The sequence below is a fragment of the Cavia porcellus genome, unplaced genomic scaffold (assembly GCF_034190915.1).
Source record: "Cavia porcellus strain 051 isolate PalLab524CR breed Dunkin Hartley unplaced genomic scaffold, mCavPor4.1 scaffold_6, whole genome shotgun sequence".
NCBI lineage: Eukaryota > Metazoa > Chordata > Mammalia > Rodentia > Caviidae > Cavia > Cavia porcellus.
The window spans coordinates 103199715-103218187 of NW_026947489.1; positions in this window are offsets into that span (position 1 = coordinate 103199715).

Below are 18473 nucleotides of genomic sequence, written 5' to 3' on the forward strand. Positions count from 1 at the left end.
AGTAGGAAAATTGGTAAGATTTGACCAAATGAAGGATATGGGTAAGTAGATATCAGAGAGAGAGGACAGCATGCTAAGGAGCTTTGTAAATAGGAGCACATGTGGCTTAAACATAGAAATGAGGGAAGAATAGATGAGTTGGAGACAAGAAATATTTCAGTAATGCCAGGCTTTATCCATGTAAAGCAAAATGGATATCTTGTTTTGCTTCCAACATAAGTAAGCATAGTTGTCATACCCTACAGTTAGGAAACACTATACTCTGTAGTCTGAAATAAAACAAAAAAAAACAAAACAAAACAGTATTTCACCATTGTCTCCGAAGTAAGTGAAGCAGTCATTATTTCCCATATGTTACTCTCTAACAAAAACAGTTTAATTGCTGACTGGTAAAGTGTGTAAGTCTGAATATGGAATAATTGGGGGCATGTGGCAATTGTATGAGAAAATTGCTTTTTTTCCACTATGAGCCAACTGTAAACCTTATGATTTTGGTGTGTATACATTTGATGAACCAGTCCTCCAAAACCTAAACTTGTTTATAAACTTTTCAAGTATTTTGCTACGTAAGCATTTCCTAACTTCTTTTGTTTCTGAGAATTTCTTTTTAGTTGTTTTTTTTTTTTTTTTTTTTTTTGTTTTTGAGACACAGTCTTACAATGTAATGGAAGCTGGCCTCAAACTCATGGCAACATAAGTAAACATAGTTGTCACACCGTACAGAGTTGTCACCCTAGGAATCCCTGCCTCAGCTTCCCGAGTTCAGGGATTATAGGCATGCATCATCATGCCCAGCTGAGAATTTCTTTTTTTTTTTGGTACCGGTGATCGAACTCACAACCTTGCGCTTGCCAGGCAAGCACTTATACCATTGAGCTAAATCCCTGGCCCAAGAATTCCTTTTGACATAGGATAGACCTGGAGTCTTAAATACAAGGTGACTGACGGTTTTAAATGATGTGTCAACAACAGAGAGAGAATTGACTTTGAGACTTTAAAAAATTATTTTTACTAAATTGTGGAAAATGGATTGGAAAATGTCTTAGAGGATGTGATCATATTGCTAAGCAACTACTATCCCAGAGGCATAATAAATAGCTAGAGTTAGGTGTAAAATAGTGGAGATAGAAAACAGCAAATACTATAAAATATTGCTGGGCTGGGCATGGTGGTGCATGCCTGTAATCCCAGCACTCAGGAGGTTAAGGCAGAAGGATCACTTCAAATTCAAGGATCTTTCTTTCTTTGCTACAAAGATCAAGGCCAGCGTGAATGGCATAGCAAAGCCTGTCTCAAAAAGAAAAAATGAAAAGATTATTGCCACCTATCTATGCATCAATTGATCCATTTGTTGGTTGATTATCGGTATTTAATTACTTTGACTGGATAGTGAGACAATGTCAAGGACTTCCGGTTTCAGGCCTGAGCAGATCAAACTCATGATTTTGCGTTTGCCAAGCAGGCACTTTCGCTGCTGAGCTAAACCCCTGGCCCTGGAGGAACACTTTTGGGTGAAAATGGATTACTAGTTGGGTTTCAGAAGTGTTGTCACCATGTCTCTGAGACAGCCAGGTGCAGATGTCAGACCAGAGCGGGAGGCCAAAAGACAGCTTTGGAGCAGGTGATATAAATCTGACAGCCATAGGCAGGATATGATTTGAAACTATGGGATTAGATGAGGTCAGATTGAGAGAAAGAGAAGCAGACAGACCAACAGACACACACACCCGGGGAGGGGGCAGGGCAGGACAGAGAGACAGAGAGAGAGAGAGAAAGAGAAAGTGAAAGAGAGAGAAAGTAACAAGAAAAGGGCTCAGGACCAAACTCTAGTCTGCAAGGACTCAGTGAGGACTGGTTGGCAGGGAATCATCTATCATGATCCAGGCAACAACTGGAACAAATTACTGCTCCTGACAGGCAGCTAACATCAACCTTCTGCTTTTCCCTACCTGCTGCAGTCGCTGATTAAGTTAGCTGGAATTATTTTATAGCTGTTGATCCTGTTTTGTAGTGGATTTAGAGATTTTATTTCATTGGCATGACTGTGAAATGTCTATTTCACAGTCGAACAAAATGGCCTGTTCGATTTGGGACCTGTGCAGCAGGTCAAGGAAATTAGTGTCAGCAGTAGTGCTGCTATTGCTATTTTCTTTGAGACATGCAGTTCGACTGATCTTGAATGTGCTTATGTAGCCCAGGCTGGCCTCAAACTCATGGCCATTCTCCTGCCTCAGCCTTCCAAATGCTGGGATTACAAGCAGGTGCCACCATGCCTTGCCCAGTATGGTATTTTCTTTCTTTCTTTCATTCATGAAAGTGAATAATTTTCATTTTTCCCTTGTTGTTTTCAGTGTTGGTATATACTGTACACACAGCCAGTCTCAGGAGTAAGCTATTTTACATGTTGGCAAACTATAATAATTATTTAAAAGATATAAAAAGAATATTTGACCTTAAAGAATATATGAGTTCTTCAATGGGATGTCTTTTAAATAGAAGGACACAAATGAAAGTGTTTAAAAAAGTTTGTGTAAATTACTAAGAGAATAAAAACGTATAATTGATTTGCTGGGGTTGGCAATACAAAAGACTGGGTGACTTGAACAACAGAAATGAATTTTCTTACAATTCTGAAGTCTGAGGTCAAGGTGTCGGTGAGTTGGTTTTTATCTGAGGCTTCTTTTCTTGGTTATGTATGGCTGCCTTCCTCGTGTGTGCCCCTCTGTGTCTAAGTTCTAATCACCTCTTCCCACTGAACATCAGTCACATTTGGAGAAGGCTCACTCTAATGACATCTAAACGTAATTATCTCTTTCAAGGTTCTATCTCTAAATACAGCTACATTCTGAAGCACTGAAGGTTAAGATTTCAACATGAGGGGCTGGGGATTTAGCTCAGTGGCATAAGCGCCTGCCTTGCAAGCAGGCAGTCGTGAGTTCGATCCCTGGTACCGATAAAAAGGAAAAAGACAAAAAAAAAAAAAAAAGATTTCAACATGAGATTTGTTCCAATAGATTAGAATACATGAAAAACTTTTTGCTAAAAATGGACTAGATTTAGTAAGACAGAAAACTGTATTCAGTGTGTGTAACCAATCATGTAACATTTGGTCACTTGCTTTGTACCACCCACTTCTAATTCCATATGGACTAAACTCCTTCCTGATTCAGGGCGGTTGCTTGGGAGGAATTACCCTTGCAACAGTCCACCGGTGTAAAAATTAAATGCCCGGCTTCTCATCTCCAAAAAGAAAAAAAGTAACAGCCTCATAAATACATAATGGAGTCGTTAGAATTTACATTTAATGTTCAGAATAGCTATAAGACATGGTAAAATGGTACAGAGCTTGGGCCTGGGCTCAACCTCTGGCAACACACACACACACACACACACACACGTACATGCTCATACACACACATATGCACATGAGGAATAATGAATAAAGTCTTTCTCCTTCTGTTACAGTTTGGATCATGAATGTCTTTCAAAGACCCCTGTGTTCAAAGCTTGGTTTTGGGGTGGCACTGTTGGGAGAAGACAGAACCTTTGAGCAAGGGGACATTTTGGGAGGCTCTTAAGTCACCAGGACATGGCCACAGCGGGATATAGTGGTTCTACCCTTTCCACTCCCTCTTTTCTCCCTGGCTGGTGATGCCAGTGACTTTTCCTCAGCATGTGCTCCCACCACGATGTGCCCAAAGCAATGGAGTCAACTACATATGGTGGACTGGGACCTCTAAAATGTAAGCCCAAATAAACCTACCTCTTTATAAGTTAACTATCTCCAATATTTTGTAATGATGACAGATACGATAACCTATCTTCTTATTCTTCTATAAGAATCATTGCTCTTTATGTATTTCTTATTATTTCCAAAAACAGCGTGAAATGAACTATATTCATTTTGGGGATTTTTTTTTTTTTTTTTTTTTTTTTTTTGGTACCGGGGATCGAACTCATGACCTCACAACCTCATGCTTACCAGCCTGGCGCTTATACCGCTGAGCTAAATCCTCAGCCCCTATATTCACTTTGGAAGAACATTATATATCACAGCATATTTCCTCCTGTCTCTTGAAAATCTGTATAGTGTGTGTGTGTGTGTGTGTGTGTGTGTGTGTGTGTGTGTGTCTGTGTGTGTGTCTGTGTGTCTGTGTGTACAGTCTTTCCTTCTCCCTGCCTTTGACCTTCTGGAAGAGGTGTTTTCTGAATCTTCCCCTCTTTCAGTGGAGGGGAAGTGGAGTACGCTCAGTACATAAACAAACTTTGAATTGGCTTTATAAAAACCACTCTTGGAGGCATGGCCTAAGAATTTTGCTTTCAAAAGCAAATGTACATGTGGAATTTGCATGCTGTTACTTTGTGTAGATGAAGCTTCTGCTGAAGTATTTAAGCAAATATTTTGAAGATATTTTTAGAACCTTGAAAAGGATAGAGAATTCTTCACATTCATGCCTAAAAGTTGTATGAAATATTGCTAATTACAAAAAAAAATAAAAAGAAGATTCTTTGGGCTAAATTATCTTTGACTTTATATATTAAGGTATTTTTGTTTATAAATGGTTTTTAAAAGTATTTTAAAATACTCATTCCTGATTCTTACATTATCCTCATGCACATTACATTACAAACTAAAGTGTTTTACTCCTTGATAGGGCAGAGAAAATAATATGCCCTTCAGTAAGAATTTTTTGCTCCTGGGGTGATTTTTTTGTTTATTTGGTTTTTTTTGTTTGTTTGTTTGGTTCTTTGGTTGGTCTTTGAGACAGGTTCTCGCTATGTAGTTTAGACTGGCCTGGACTCACTATGAGACCAGGCTTGCCTCAAATTCATGGCAATCTTCTTGTCTGAGCCTCCCGAATGCCGGGATTACACGCATGTACTGCCACTCCCCTGGGGTGATTTTATGCCTAAAGAAGCACAAAAATTTTAAAGAAAAATTTTGTCTTTGTGGGACAGGGTCTCACTGTGCAGTTCAGGCTGGTCTTGAGCTCACTTTGTAACCCAGGCTGGCCTTGAACTCACAATGATCCTCCTGCCTCAGCCTGTGGAGTGCTGGGATTACAGGGGTGTGCCACCACAGAAATATAAAAATTTAAGAAAATCTTTCCCAGCAGTATTATAGCCACCACACCTTCAACTAGGGTGGAAAATCAACTTGACTCTGTATGTTAGGGTTGTCTAGATTAGTAGCTTAGTGTACTCAAATTTAGCCAAGTTGTTGATGGGTTTTGGCTGAGGTGGTGTGAAGGCCCGGTCATACCCACTTACCTCCCCCAGAGGGCAGGCTGCTCCCACAGGAGAGACCTTTTGACAGATAATTTTTAAAAAGGTATTAGGATCTAAATTTCAGCACTGTTTTAATTTTAGTTCCTTTTGTTTTATTTGATAACAAGGCTACCAACATTAATAGCACTTTGTTTTATGATGGAATAAAGGGAGAGCTTTTAAAAACTTTGGAAAGATGTTTTTCCTTTTCTGTGTTTCAGAGATAGGACTGTCCCTTGGCACAGCGCATGTCTAAATTTTTGATTTAACAGGGATCAACTAGAGAAGAGATGACACTCAGATTTCTAGACCCCAGCCCCACAGCAGATTCAGTAGGCATGGCCTGGAGAGGAAAATCTGTATTCCTCCGAGTCGCAGGAGATGTTGATGCTGCCCATACTGTTAATGGGGCTGAGGTCTTATCCAAGTTCTTGATATTCTCAGCAAAGAATTAAGCAGGACGCCCACCAGTAGAGGCATATTCCCTGGTGTGGGGCCAGGGCATCCAAACCCAGTCTTCATAGTCAATATCATGGTAATTAGATCCGGGTTGCACCTGGGGACTAGCCACATGTAAGCTAAGTTACCTGGTTACCTTTCCCATTTTATTTCCATCAGGGCATCCTGGTCCTGGGCTAGTGTTTAATTCGAGGTGGGTCAAGCTCCAGAAAATAGGCTCAAAGGTGGGCTCTCTCCAGCTGTTACGGTGGTTACCACATGCCTCAGATCCGGTGCAGAACAAGCTTCAAGGTGGACCCTTCCTTTCTTTCTCCAGGCTTTTCCTTAGCTACTTTCTAGGTCGATACTGCTGTGACACACTGAGTATCACTGCTTAGAGGACTTTGGGTCTGAAGCCTAGAATGGGACCTTCAGAAAAACCATTGCCGACGTCTTGGACACTCAGTGCTGCGCCAGGCAAACTGTGCATGTCCCTTGACACAAAAGAAGCTGAGTTCAAACAACAAACCTACAAGTCGAGAATGACTATTCCTACCTTACAGATCAAGGAACCAATGCTCAATAAGTGGCAGAATCAGAATCTTAACTTGTTTTCTTCTCCAGATCTAAGCTATTTTCATTAAAAAATATGCTTCTTTATCCAGAACAAAGTTCTAATTCCTTTCCCATGCTCAAATGACTTCTCTAACACCCGCCAACCACGGCTTTTGGAATTCCACACCCCTACCCAGAGTCGGGACTCACAGCTTCAGGAAGGGGGCGGATCAGGGAAGACAGCTACAGTAACCAGCCAACTGCTGGTTACAGACGGGGCCACCTGTTGACCCCGTTTGCCCAGGATCAAGCCATTTCCTAGAGTGAGACTTTCAATTTTAAAACCAGGAGAGTCTCAGAAAAACTGGGAATTTTAGTGTGTGTAGTAGTGTCTTAGTTACTTTTCTAGTCGCTGAAACAGTATTACCTGACACCTAAAGCTAAATTAGGTTTATTTCAGCTCATAGTTAGTAGTCCACAATCGGCTGCTCTGACACCAAGTGGCATGGCAGGCAGAGGGACACAGCAGGCAGAGGCAGCCAAACATCAAAGCAGCAAGGCGACAAACCGCAAGACTACAAGTAAGTGACAGCAAGCCTCTTTCTGTCATTAGCACAGTATCCAGGTACCTAACCTTAGGGCAGACAGCACCACCCCCTTAATCCTTGCATTGCATATGAATCAATCACACACTCTAGATCCAGCCACCTCTGAAAAAGCCCCACCTATGACCACCTGGGCTGTAGGGGACATCTAGACACAAACCCTCACAAGTAGAGGCTTGTACATGACACTTCTTCAGAAGGTTGAAGATACTAATCATTCAGAGGCAGGAGAGTAGGGTGTGGCGAAGTGGGCATGGCCTGTCAAGCACAGAGGTTCAGAACACGTGTGCAAAACCGTGTCCAAGCCCTGCACTTGGTACCAGCCAGAGACTTCTATTTCAATTCTTCTGGCACAAGATCACGAGGATTTTGGATAAGGCCCTGGATCTGACAGGGAGGGGGTGGGATACAAAAGACAGCAGCCAGTAACTTCAGGGCCACTGTTAGCTCCCTTTCCCAGTGACCAACTCTGCACTCTATAGAGCGTATTTCTTTCTCTCTCTCTCTTTTTTTTTTTTTTTTTTGAAATCTTAACTGGCTACACTCGCTCTCAGAGCATAATACTTTTCCTACCTTTAATAAATGTGAAACCTCACTACCTTTTGCACTTGTGTTAACCAGTTCTTTGTTCAGGTAAAATGTTTAGCTTTGTTCAGATAAAAATCTAGAAAGGCCCAAAGATGATTCCACCAGTCTCCAGACTGTCTTCACTGCCCTCAGAATTTCTTTCAGCAAAGTCATTTCTGTAGCACCCATTCCAGAAAATTTCCTAAATGCTTTAACGTATATTAACTAATTTTGCTGTCCAAGCATCTTACAAGGCAGGCACTATTATAATTCCCATTTTGTAGATGAGCAAGTAGAGACACAGCTAAGTAGCCTGGCAAAGTTCACAGTTTATCAAAGGTTAATCCAGGATTTTAACCTATAAAATACGGCTCTAAACCCACACTAAATCTCCACGCTTCACTGCTTTCCATTCAATCAACACAGTTTTACTGAGCACCTACTATGTACTGAGTGAGAAAGTATTAAAGAGGTATGATCCTTGTCATACAGAATACATGGCATATGGAAGACACGTTAAGTCCTAATTACGTAAAAGAAATAAAATAATTCCTGGAAATTTAGCTCAGTGGCAAAGCACCTGTCTGGCAAACACAAAGTTCTGAGTTCGATCCCCAGTACCAATAAATAAGTAAATAAATAAAATAATAAAATAATCAACAAATTAGGGTAAGTGCTATGAAATACATAGGCGCTAAGATACAAATTATTGGTGAAATAGTTTTTGTGTGAAAAAATATTAAACGACTTTGACTCCTTCTATTCTCACACTCACTACTAAGTACCTCTGGAAATCAATATGTGTGCACAGTATTTCCAACCAGCAGTTTTGCTGTGGATGGCAGCGTGGTGTTCTGTAATTTAATTCAGTTCTGACACTGTCCACCTGGAGATAGTATCGTGTCCCACAGATTAAGACTTAGCTCCACAAGACTGACGTCATCACCATTTCAGATGCCAACTGCAAGCCACAGGTGGTGATCTTTTGTTATAAGTTAGATCAAGAATGTTCCCAAAAGGCTTCAATCATAGGCTGGGCTTTTTGAAGGTGATTGAATCATGGGGTTGATATAGCTGACTTATGTTGCGGGGTGGTCAGAGGAGGTGGGTAAGTGGGGAACACAACCTGGAAAAGTGAATCTTCTTCCCCAGCTCCTCCATTTTTGATCTGCTTTCTGGCTGTCATTACATGAGTGCCTTTCCTCTGCCCAAGCTTTTCCAACATGCTGCTCTGCCTTAGAACCAGCGGACCCTGGATAGTAACTGTGAGCCAAAATAAGCCTCTCCTCCTTTAAGCTACAGACGCTAATACTGTGTCCCAGCCACAAGAAGGTGACTAAGACAGTCACACCTCTGACCAGCTCACTATAAATTGGGGATATGCATGACCTCCTCCTCTGGTTCCATTAATTGGCTAGAGCAGTTTACATAAATCAGAGAAATGCTTATTCTTGATGCCTAATTATATCAATAAAAGATACGATAAAGGAGGCAGATGAACAGCCAGATGAAGAGATGCAAGACATGGGGTAACTTGAGGTTTCCATACCTTCCTGGACACACCACCTTCCATGTCTTCAGGATTCTCAAAGCCCTCTGAACCCTGTAGGTCAGGGACATTTATGGAGGTTTCATCACCCAAGCATTACCAGCTATGAACTCAATCTCCAGATTTTCTCTACCACTGGGAAGATGAAGGCTGGGGCTAAAAATTCCAAGCTTCTAATTACGGCTTGGCCTTTTGGGGGACCAGCCCCCACAAGCCTACCGGAAATCACAGCATTTGAATAAAAGATGCGTCTATCAGCTGGGAGATCCCAAGAGGGGCCAAAGACCAAATATTAGAACAAATGATACATGTATCAACACAGTTGCTTAGGAAACCAGGAGCTCTAGGCCAGGAACTGGCAAATATCCATATATATTTCTTATTATATCACAGTATCAAAGGGGCACACTGTAAGTTAATGGAAGTTTAATAGAAGGAATTATTGACTGTGATAAAAGAGTAAGTATAAAATGTAAAGAAAATTAATTTGGTACCTTAGGGCTGAGGGGGTTTACCCAAAGAAGCACACACTTGGGAGGAAATCAGATATCATCAGAGCAGGTAAGGTACAGTTACCAGAGTAGATAAATTGTCTGCTTAGGCCAGGGTATAGCTTGTCTGGAACTGCTGGATATACAATAGACCAGACAGTGAGAGGTGCAGGCCACCAGCGACTCAATCTGAGTGATCAGAACAAGGGTTTTGGAAGGAGGACTTCAGATGAGGTGGGACAAAGAAGGGTCTAATTTTCATTGAAGGGTTATGGGTAGGCTAAGGTTGCAAGATTGCAGAGAGGTGTTCTGTGCCTGTGGCTGGTGCAGGGCCACCACATGTCCTATCCTGCTGCTATGCTTTGTGTCTAATGTCCCCCCAATGCCTCATGCAGTCATGGGGGGCAAGCTTTTTTGGAGGTAGCTGAAACTAGAATTTGTGATGGATTCATACTGCAGTTCTGGATTAAGGGTGTTGGAATTAGGGCTGGGTGGTTGCTAGATCACTCTACTGATTAGGTTGGCAGCTCACTAATCCAGGCAGGAAGCAGCTTGTTCCTCCCTTTTGCTCTCCTCTCTTGTTGTATTGTTATCTTCTGGTACCATGAACTGTTGCCCTTTTGCCATCTGCCACCTCGCTTTGGAGCAAGGCAATTATGAACTAAAATCTCTACAAACTGAGTTCAATGTACTTTGCTACCTTGACTTGTGGGAGTTGGAGGTATTTTGCATCAGAGAAAAGTAAATAAGAATGTATTTTTCGTATTGAAAGTGGGGTTGTTGTTGTTGTGACTATACTTGACCATGTGGTTCAGGAGCCCTTGGAAATGGATTGTGGGGAGAGATTAGAATGGTTCTGAGATGTAGGCTGAAAAAATAGCACTAGAATGTCTTAGGCTGCTCTGTATGGGAGATTCTGGTCAGAGCTCAGAAGACTGGAAGGCTGAAAGTAATTCTGCTGTCGACACTAGGCTCAGGAGGTTTTTGGTGGAGAGAAGGACTGCATTAGTTGTTGGACTCCAGCAATGTGTGTTATGGTTTGACAGAAAGTTTGTCTGCATTTTTCTCATGGCCAGAGACTGCCTGAGACTAAGATTAAGGGCAGTGAACTAGTAAATGTTGAAGAATAAATTTCAATACAGTCAAAAGTTGAGGCAGTGGCATAGCTACTGATGGGGGGTTTTAAACCAGATTTATGTTGAGAATCAGAACAAAGAGCCAGTGGAATGATTTAGAAAGTGAGTATGGCTCCAGTAAAGCTGTGGACTGCAAAGACAGAGCTGGGGAGATCTTAATTACTGAGAAGGAACGGAAGAACAGAAAAAGATGGCCTGAGGGCATTATAAGAAGCAGCAGAACTCCATCCTTTGCAGCTTCAAAATTCCAATTTGAAAGACTTTGTTTGAGAAGAAAACCACAGAAGTCCATGTTCCAGAATGGTGACAGCATAGGTAATTCATTCCTCACAGTTGGATTCAGAGTGTTCAGTGATTCAGGCACTTGAACTCTACAACCAAGAGAGACGCAAGCCTAGTTACTGCTTTTTTTTCTTTTAATAGTAATGGGTACTGTACCCATTATCTTCTCATTATCTTCACAATAGTTGTTCAGTCAATTAGGTATAGCAAAATCAAACCAATAACAGAACATTATAAAACCAATTGAAGGAAAATATTAAATAGAGCAAAACTATTAAAACAAAATATAACCGTGAAAATAACCTTTGCTTTCAAACAGAACACAGAAAGAAATCCCCCATATTTGCTATATTGCCTATGGTCAGCCTCTCAGGAGATGCTCAGAACTCTGTCCCCAGGTGCTGGTGGGGGGATGTTTGATTCTCAGCCCGAGTGCTGGTAGGCTCACGGGAACAGCTGACTGGTTCTTCTCCCAGCCCATGCCAAGGACGCTTACCAAAAGTATGGGCACATTGCCTTCTTGTGCAGCTGCCTAAGTCCCACCGTGGCTGGATCTCGGGTAGCCACTTTGGTTTCTGCTTTGGCTGGTTGTGAAACCATCCATCCACATGGCATGCAGAGTGGAAAAGCTATGGGATCAGGAAGGCTTCCACCCACATTTCAGAAGACCTGAGAGGCCCAGCAATGTGTCCCTGAGAGGGCAATGTGTGAAGCTGTGTGAAGCCAAAGGTTCAGTGGAGATCTCAGATGTTCAGAGAAATCAGGAATGTGATCATCTGAGTAAAACTGCAAGGAATGAGCAGAGCAAGCCCAAGATAAAAACTATGGGAGTTATAACCACTGGAAGTGCCATAGAGGCACACCCGCCTGAACCCTTTGAAGTAGCCATCTTGCCACAGATTGCCTTGGATGCTGCACATGAAACTGTAGGACTTAATGTTTGCCTCGCTGAATTTTGGACTTCTTTGGTTCCATCCCTTTGAATCTGCCTGTTTGTAACTTTGGAATGGAAATGTCTATTTTGTGTCTTTGAATGTTGAAAGTGTTTAACTTTCTTTTCATTTGTATGGGAGCTCGCAGCTAAGAATTTGTCTTAAATCTCAGAGGACACTTGAATCTTGGAGTTTTTTGTTTGTTTGTTTGTTTTTTGTCTTTTTTCATTTTTATCGGTACCAGGGATCAAACTCATGACTGCCTGCTTGCAAGGCAAGCTCTTATGCTGCTGAGCTAAATCCCCAGCCCCTAATCTTGGAGTTTTTAAGTAGTGCTAAATCTGTTAGGACCTTGGAAGCTCTTGGAGATGAACTAAATGCCTTTTGCATAAGGAGATGTGCATACATCTTTGGAGCATCAGGGGTATTCCAAAGCCTCATGCCATCATGGGAGGCAGGGTTTTTTTGAAGGCAGCTGAATCTAGAGCTTCTGACTGGTTCATAGTACAATGCTGGGATTAAGGATGCTGGGATTAAGGGTGGGTGATTGCTGGGTCACTCAACTGATTGGATTGGCACTGTCCTAATCCCAGCAGTCTGGATAAGATAAAAGGAGCAGAAAAAGGCTTGTTTTCCCCTTTTGCTCTCCTCTCTTGTTGCTTTTGCTGTCTTTGCCACATGAACTTTTGGCCCTCACCATGCCACTCTGCGTTGGGGCCAGTTGATTATGTACTGAAACCTCTACAAAGTGTGAGCTGAATAAACTTTCTTCCCTTGACTTGTGGGTGTCTCTTCCTCTTGCAAAAAATGTCCCTGCTCTGCCTTTCCCTGAGAAAGCGAAACATCTTGCTTAGCAACACTTATAAGAAGGCCACTATTTAGTACAGAGTTTATATTAAAGAGTTCACACAGAGAGAAAAATAACAAATAGTTAACTAAACACTGAGCACCAAGGTTTTTAAAAATAAGTTAAAAATAATATAAATCCAAAGTAAAAAATTTCAAGACCTTCAACGTTACTTCAGGCACAAAATGAAAAGACAGACTCCTACTCATCCTTTCTCTTCCCATTTTCTCTCCCCAAGAGGTAAAAAGCATATCTTCCAGCTCAAACATGCACTCCCCCACAGAACAGCCACTGTTAGAATTTATACAAAGGGAATCATTTTCCTCTACAACACGCTTTTATTTTTCACTTAAGCTGCTTTGAAGAATCTTCCCACTGTCATCAACACTCTTCAGTACATCCAGATCCACTTTATTATCTTTATTTTTTTATTTTTCCTTTTACTGTGTCAGGAATCAAACTCATGACCTCGTGCTTGCCGGGCAGGTGCTTGTGCTGCTGAGCTAAACCCCTGGCCCCTCCTTTATTATATTTAGGCACTGTACAGTTTCGTGTCAAGATTAGATATGTCATACAGAAAAACAAATTTGAAAACTAGAAACACATGGAAGCAGGGCATGGTAGCACAATTTTATATTTGATTCTTTAATATGCCTTTCTATGAATTTCATTTAAATTAAGAAAAAGAACTCTGATAAATGTTTTAAATGAGGAAGAATAAATATTGTGAAAATGGCCATTCTCCCAAAACTGTTATACAGATTCAATGAAATCCCAATAAAAATACCATCAACATACCTCATAGATCTAGACAAATCACTTCTAAAATTCATCTGGAGTGAGAAGAGACCTAGAATAGCAAAGACAGTTCTAAGCAGCAAAGACAAGACAGGAGACATCACATCCCTGACTTGAAGTTATACTACAAAGCAGCTGTAGTAAAATCAACATGGTACTAAAATCAAAACAGAGCTGAAGATCAATAGAATAGATTAGAAGATACAACCACAACTATCAAAACACTCAACTACCTTATCTTTATAAAGGGGCCAAACATGTCACTGGAAGGAGGACAGTCTCTTTAATAAATGGTGTTGGAAAAACTGGCTCTCCATATGCCAAAAACTAAAACTAGACCCATACCTATCACCATGTACTAAATTAAAATCTAAATGGATCAAAGATCTGAATATTAAAACAGAAAGACTAAATCTATTGGAAGACAAATTGGGTAAAAACCTTGAAGACATAAGGGTAGGTAGGTAATTCTTGAACGGGACTCAAACTGCATGATTCTGGGAAATACTTCCCAGAATCAATAACTGTGATCATGTCTTATTAAAAAGTTTCTGCATGTCAAAAGAAATCTCCAGCATAGTGAAAAGAAAACCCACAAAATGGGAAAAAATCTTAGTGAACTATCCCTCAGACAAAGGACTCGTGTCTAAAACATATGAAGAATTTAAAAAAAAATCAGACCCCCAAAATTCAAAGATCCAATCCAAAAATGGGCATCTGAGATGAATACACACTTCTCGAATGAAGAAATACAAATGGCAAACAAATACATGAAAAAATTTCATCGTCATTACTCATTAGAGAAATGTAAATTAAAACCATACTGAGGACTTCCGGTGTCATGGCTGCCCTGACCACACCGTAGTGCTGAGAATTTCTGTCCCGGCTAGACTGCTTACTGAGACTTCTACGGCCTACAGGCTTCATGGAAGGACTCTTACAGACCGGAAAGACACACAGTGATCTTTTAATATATTATGGAGGATGTCAAAGATGTAAGATCTAGCCAATTGCTCAGTACACACAATTAAGTTGCCATTTGACTCTTCCGGGAGAACATGGCGGACAGATAACAGCAACTACCGGCGGCTCTCTGAAAGACTCGGCTCAGAAGCCAGGAATGGTGCGGACTAAGGAGACATAAGCAGGTGGAGATATGCTCTGCTGACTCAGGAACGAACTGGGCTGAGAGAAGCCAACTTGGAATGCAGTCCTGGTGCTAAAACAGGAACAGAAAAGACTCGGTGTGGAGGCTGGAACCGTGCCATTGTAAGCCGCGATTTGGGTTTCCCGCCGCGCAGCGGCTGGCTGCCTCTACAGCGGCTCGGCAAGGGGAGAGACGTGCAGAAGCTCTGAGAACGGCAATCTGCGAACGGCAGGGAGGCGTGCACTGACTTATGGTGAGGTGAGTGAGAGAAACTGACACTCTACCACAGTTTGACTCCAGCAGAGGACTTTCTGGGCCCGAGCAGTCCTGCGGGAGCAGGGCGCAGTGGCGACTCCAGCCACACATCCCCCTCTCGGGCGGGATTGGTGAAAAGTGCCTGGCCTGCGTGACGCTGCCGGCGGACCTGGTAGACTGTCCCAACCCAGATCCCAGAGCCTGACGGTGGCCAGGAGGGGAGACGCGTAGGCTGCCTGGTCCGTAACTCCCTGGTGCGCAGTGGTGAGCGGGAACACCTAACTGGCGCAATTCGATCAGGCTGTGGCTGACTGGGAGAGAAGCTGGGCCTCTTATATAAGCTTGCATATATAAGGAACAGAGAAGAAGAGGCAGCCTGGGAAGAGGCAGCAACAAGAAAGTCTCCTCGGCCCCCAATTCTGAGAAACAGGCAATAGCAGACACCGCACCAATACACATAAGGCACCATATAGAGAGCCTCATAGACCAATTCAGGAATGAAGTTATCAACGACCTGAAGCTAGAAGTATGCAGAATAGTTAGAGAAATGCTAAGCACCACCCAAGAAAAAACAGGTGATGGAATGGAAGAACAGAAAAAAAGGGGAGAATTGTTTGATGGAGAAAACAGAGAAAGCATAGAATACGTGAAGCAGGTTCAAAGGGACTACCAAGATACTAAGAAGTCTATCCAAGACTGGCATAACAGCTTGAAAGAAACTAAGGACAGACTATTCTGAACTGGAGGGCAGACTTGTAATATGGGAGAATGAAATGAAAAACTTCTTAAAAATAACAAAGAAACAAACAGCAATAATACAAAGACAAGAAGATGATAAGAGGATCCATAACTTAAGGATTAAGAACATAAAAGAAGAAGTAAGGATGCAAACAAGTGAACTACAAAAGCTACTCACAGAAATAATCCAGGAGAATTTTCCTAATTTAGCAAAAGGTAAAGATACTCAGATGTATGAGGCATACAGGACCCCAGCTACCTACAACCCAAACAGAGCAACACCCAGGCATATAATAATAAAAATTCCAGAAATTCAATACAAGAACAGAATATTAAAAGCTGTAAGAGACAAGAAACAGACCACTTACAAGGGAACACCCATCAGAATTACAGCAGATTTCTCTGCACAAACCATCAAATCACGAAGAGCGTGGGGGGAAATAATTCAAGCATTGAAAGATAATAATCTCCAGCCAAGATTGAGATATCCTGCACAACTGTCCCTGGAAATTGATGGAAAAACAAGGTGCTTCCAGGATAAAGAGGAACTGGGGGAATTTGCAACCACCAATTCAACTCTACAGAAAGTATTGCAGGATATTCTAAAAAAAGAAAAATACAAAGAACCCAGAAATAGTGGCGGGGAGGCCACAACAAATGGAGCAGAGAACAAAATGAAGAAGACAAACTGACAGCTACTGACAGAAAAAGAGCTTAACAGAAATGAGGCAGAGAAGATTGGATGATAGGAACAGCTATTTTGGAGAAAATGACATCTTAATAGGTAATACTGATTTAGTATCATCTTATTTTGAAGTCTCATCTAGCTTTTGTCCTTCTGTCTCCAATGGTCTAAATAGGCTGTATCTTATTGGATTTTATTATGTACGATAGTATAAGCAAAAACCTTTTAAAGACAAGGAGATTATACAGAAACCATTGTTCATTTTCTGTTAGTCGATTCTAAATACTCTGTAATGCTGTCATTCTCTTGAATGGTTTTACATTGTTTTGATATACTTAATGCTACAGTATACGAAGTTGTACTCAAGGATTTCAAAGAAAGAAACAATATGGTAACTACTTTTAGGTTAGGATTATCTGGTGGTGAAACACTATTCTGCTTAAATGGTTATGTTTTGATCTGCGCTGTTTCGTTGTTATGCCCTCTTTTATCTCAATCTCCACTCCATTATTTACTTTTTTATCTTTATCCTTTTAATTAAAGGAAAAAAATAGCAGGATATATTATAGTAACCCATTTTGACTTTTCATTACCTTGATTTAAAGCCCTGTATTACTCTCACCATCTGGTTTTTAACTGATGTTCCCCTATTCTGTTTTGCTGGATAGTATCAGGTTCGAAAGTTTAGGCATCAGCTGTGAAGATAATGAGATTCATTATGACGCCCATTCTTGTTGACTTTTAGCTACTTTTGAAGACCTACAATGTCTCCAATGTTTTGGTTTTGTCGGTTTTATTCTTTACTGTTTTGTTCAATTGTATTATAACTAATGATATAGGCAATTCTATTAGAGATAGCGGGAGACATTATGGTAACCATTGTTGATCACCTGTATTATGTTTTTACATTATCTATTATGTCCACCCTTTTGACTTGACCGATTCTGTTCTGTTATGTCACATTTGGTTTTACTCTCTTCCAAAAAAGTAATAAGAACCGTGGGAGCAATGAAACCCAAAATGTGTAATAGTCATGGTACAAAATAGAGGAAAAGAAAGTACTCTAAACTATATAACTGCATGTATATTTAAGTGTATAAGATAGAAAATGATATCACAGAGTTTTATTGGATCAATGAACAGAACTGTTTGCAGTATCATTGATGGAATGTCCACTTTACAAGCTTTAATTTTGTGACTTGAACAATTATTTCTAAGATGACAATATGTAATCCATTAACTAGTGATTTCCTACTGTTCATTTTTTTTCTGTAAATCTGTATAACTTGTACCCTTTCCCTGCTTTTTTTTTCTTTTCTCCTTAAATAAAATAAAAAAATAAAATAAAACCATACTGAGATTCCATCTCACTCCTGAAAGAATGGCCAGGATCAAGAAAACCACCAATAACAGATGCTGGAGAGGCTGTGGGGAAAAAAGAACTCTCCTGCACTGTTGGTGGGAGTGTAGATTGGTGCAGCCATTGTGGAAGTCAGTCTGGAAATTTCTCAGAAAGCTGGGATTGGAAGTCCCATTTGTTCCAGCTATTCCACTTCTTTTTTTTTTTTTTTTTTTAGCTATTCCACTTCTAGGCATATTCCCAGAAGAACTGAAAGCATCATACCACAGTGATATATGTGCACCCATATTTATAGCAGCACAATTTGTAATAGTCAGGTCTTGGAAACAACCTAAGTGTTCATCAACTGAGGAATGGATAAAAAAGTTGTTTTATTTTTATACAATGGAGTACTATTCAGCTATAAAGAATGATCACATTGAGATATTTATAAATAAATGGACACAGCTTGAGACCATACTTATAAATGAAATAAATCAAACTCACAGTGTATAAATACTGAATAGTTTCCCTAGTGTAAGAAATGATAAGAATACATAAAAGTATGTGGTAATCATGATTCCCCATTGTATTGCTTTGAAGCCTTATAATGTTTTCATTCATTAATTGGAATGGTTTTATTCTGGGTTGTTTGATTTTATTGTCTGTGATGGTATGAACAGCTATTTTGAAGAAAACAAGACATCATAATAGCTAGTGCTGATTTAATATCATCTTGCTTTAAAGTCCCATCAAGCTTTTGTTCTTCTGTCTCCATCAGTCTTATCATGTTGTATCTTATTATATGTGATAGTACAAAAACAAAAATTTTTATAGACAA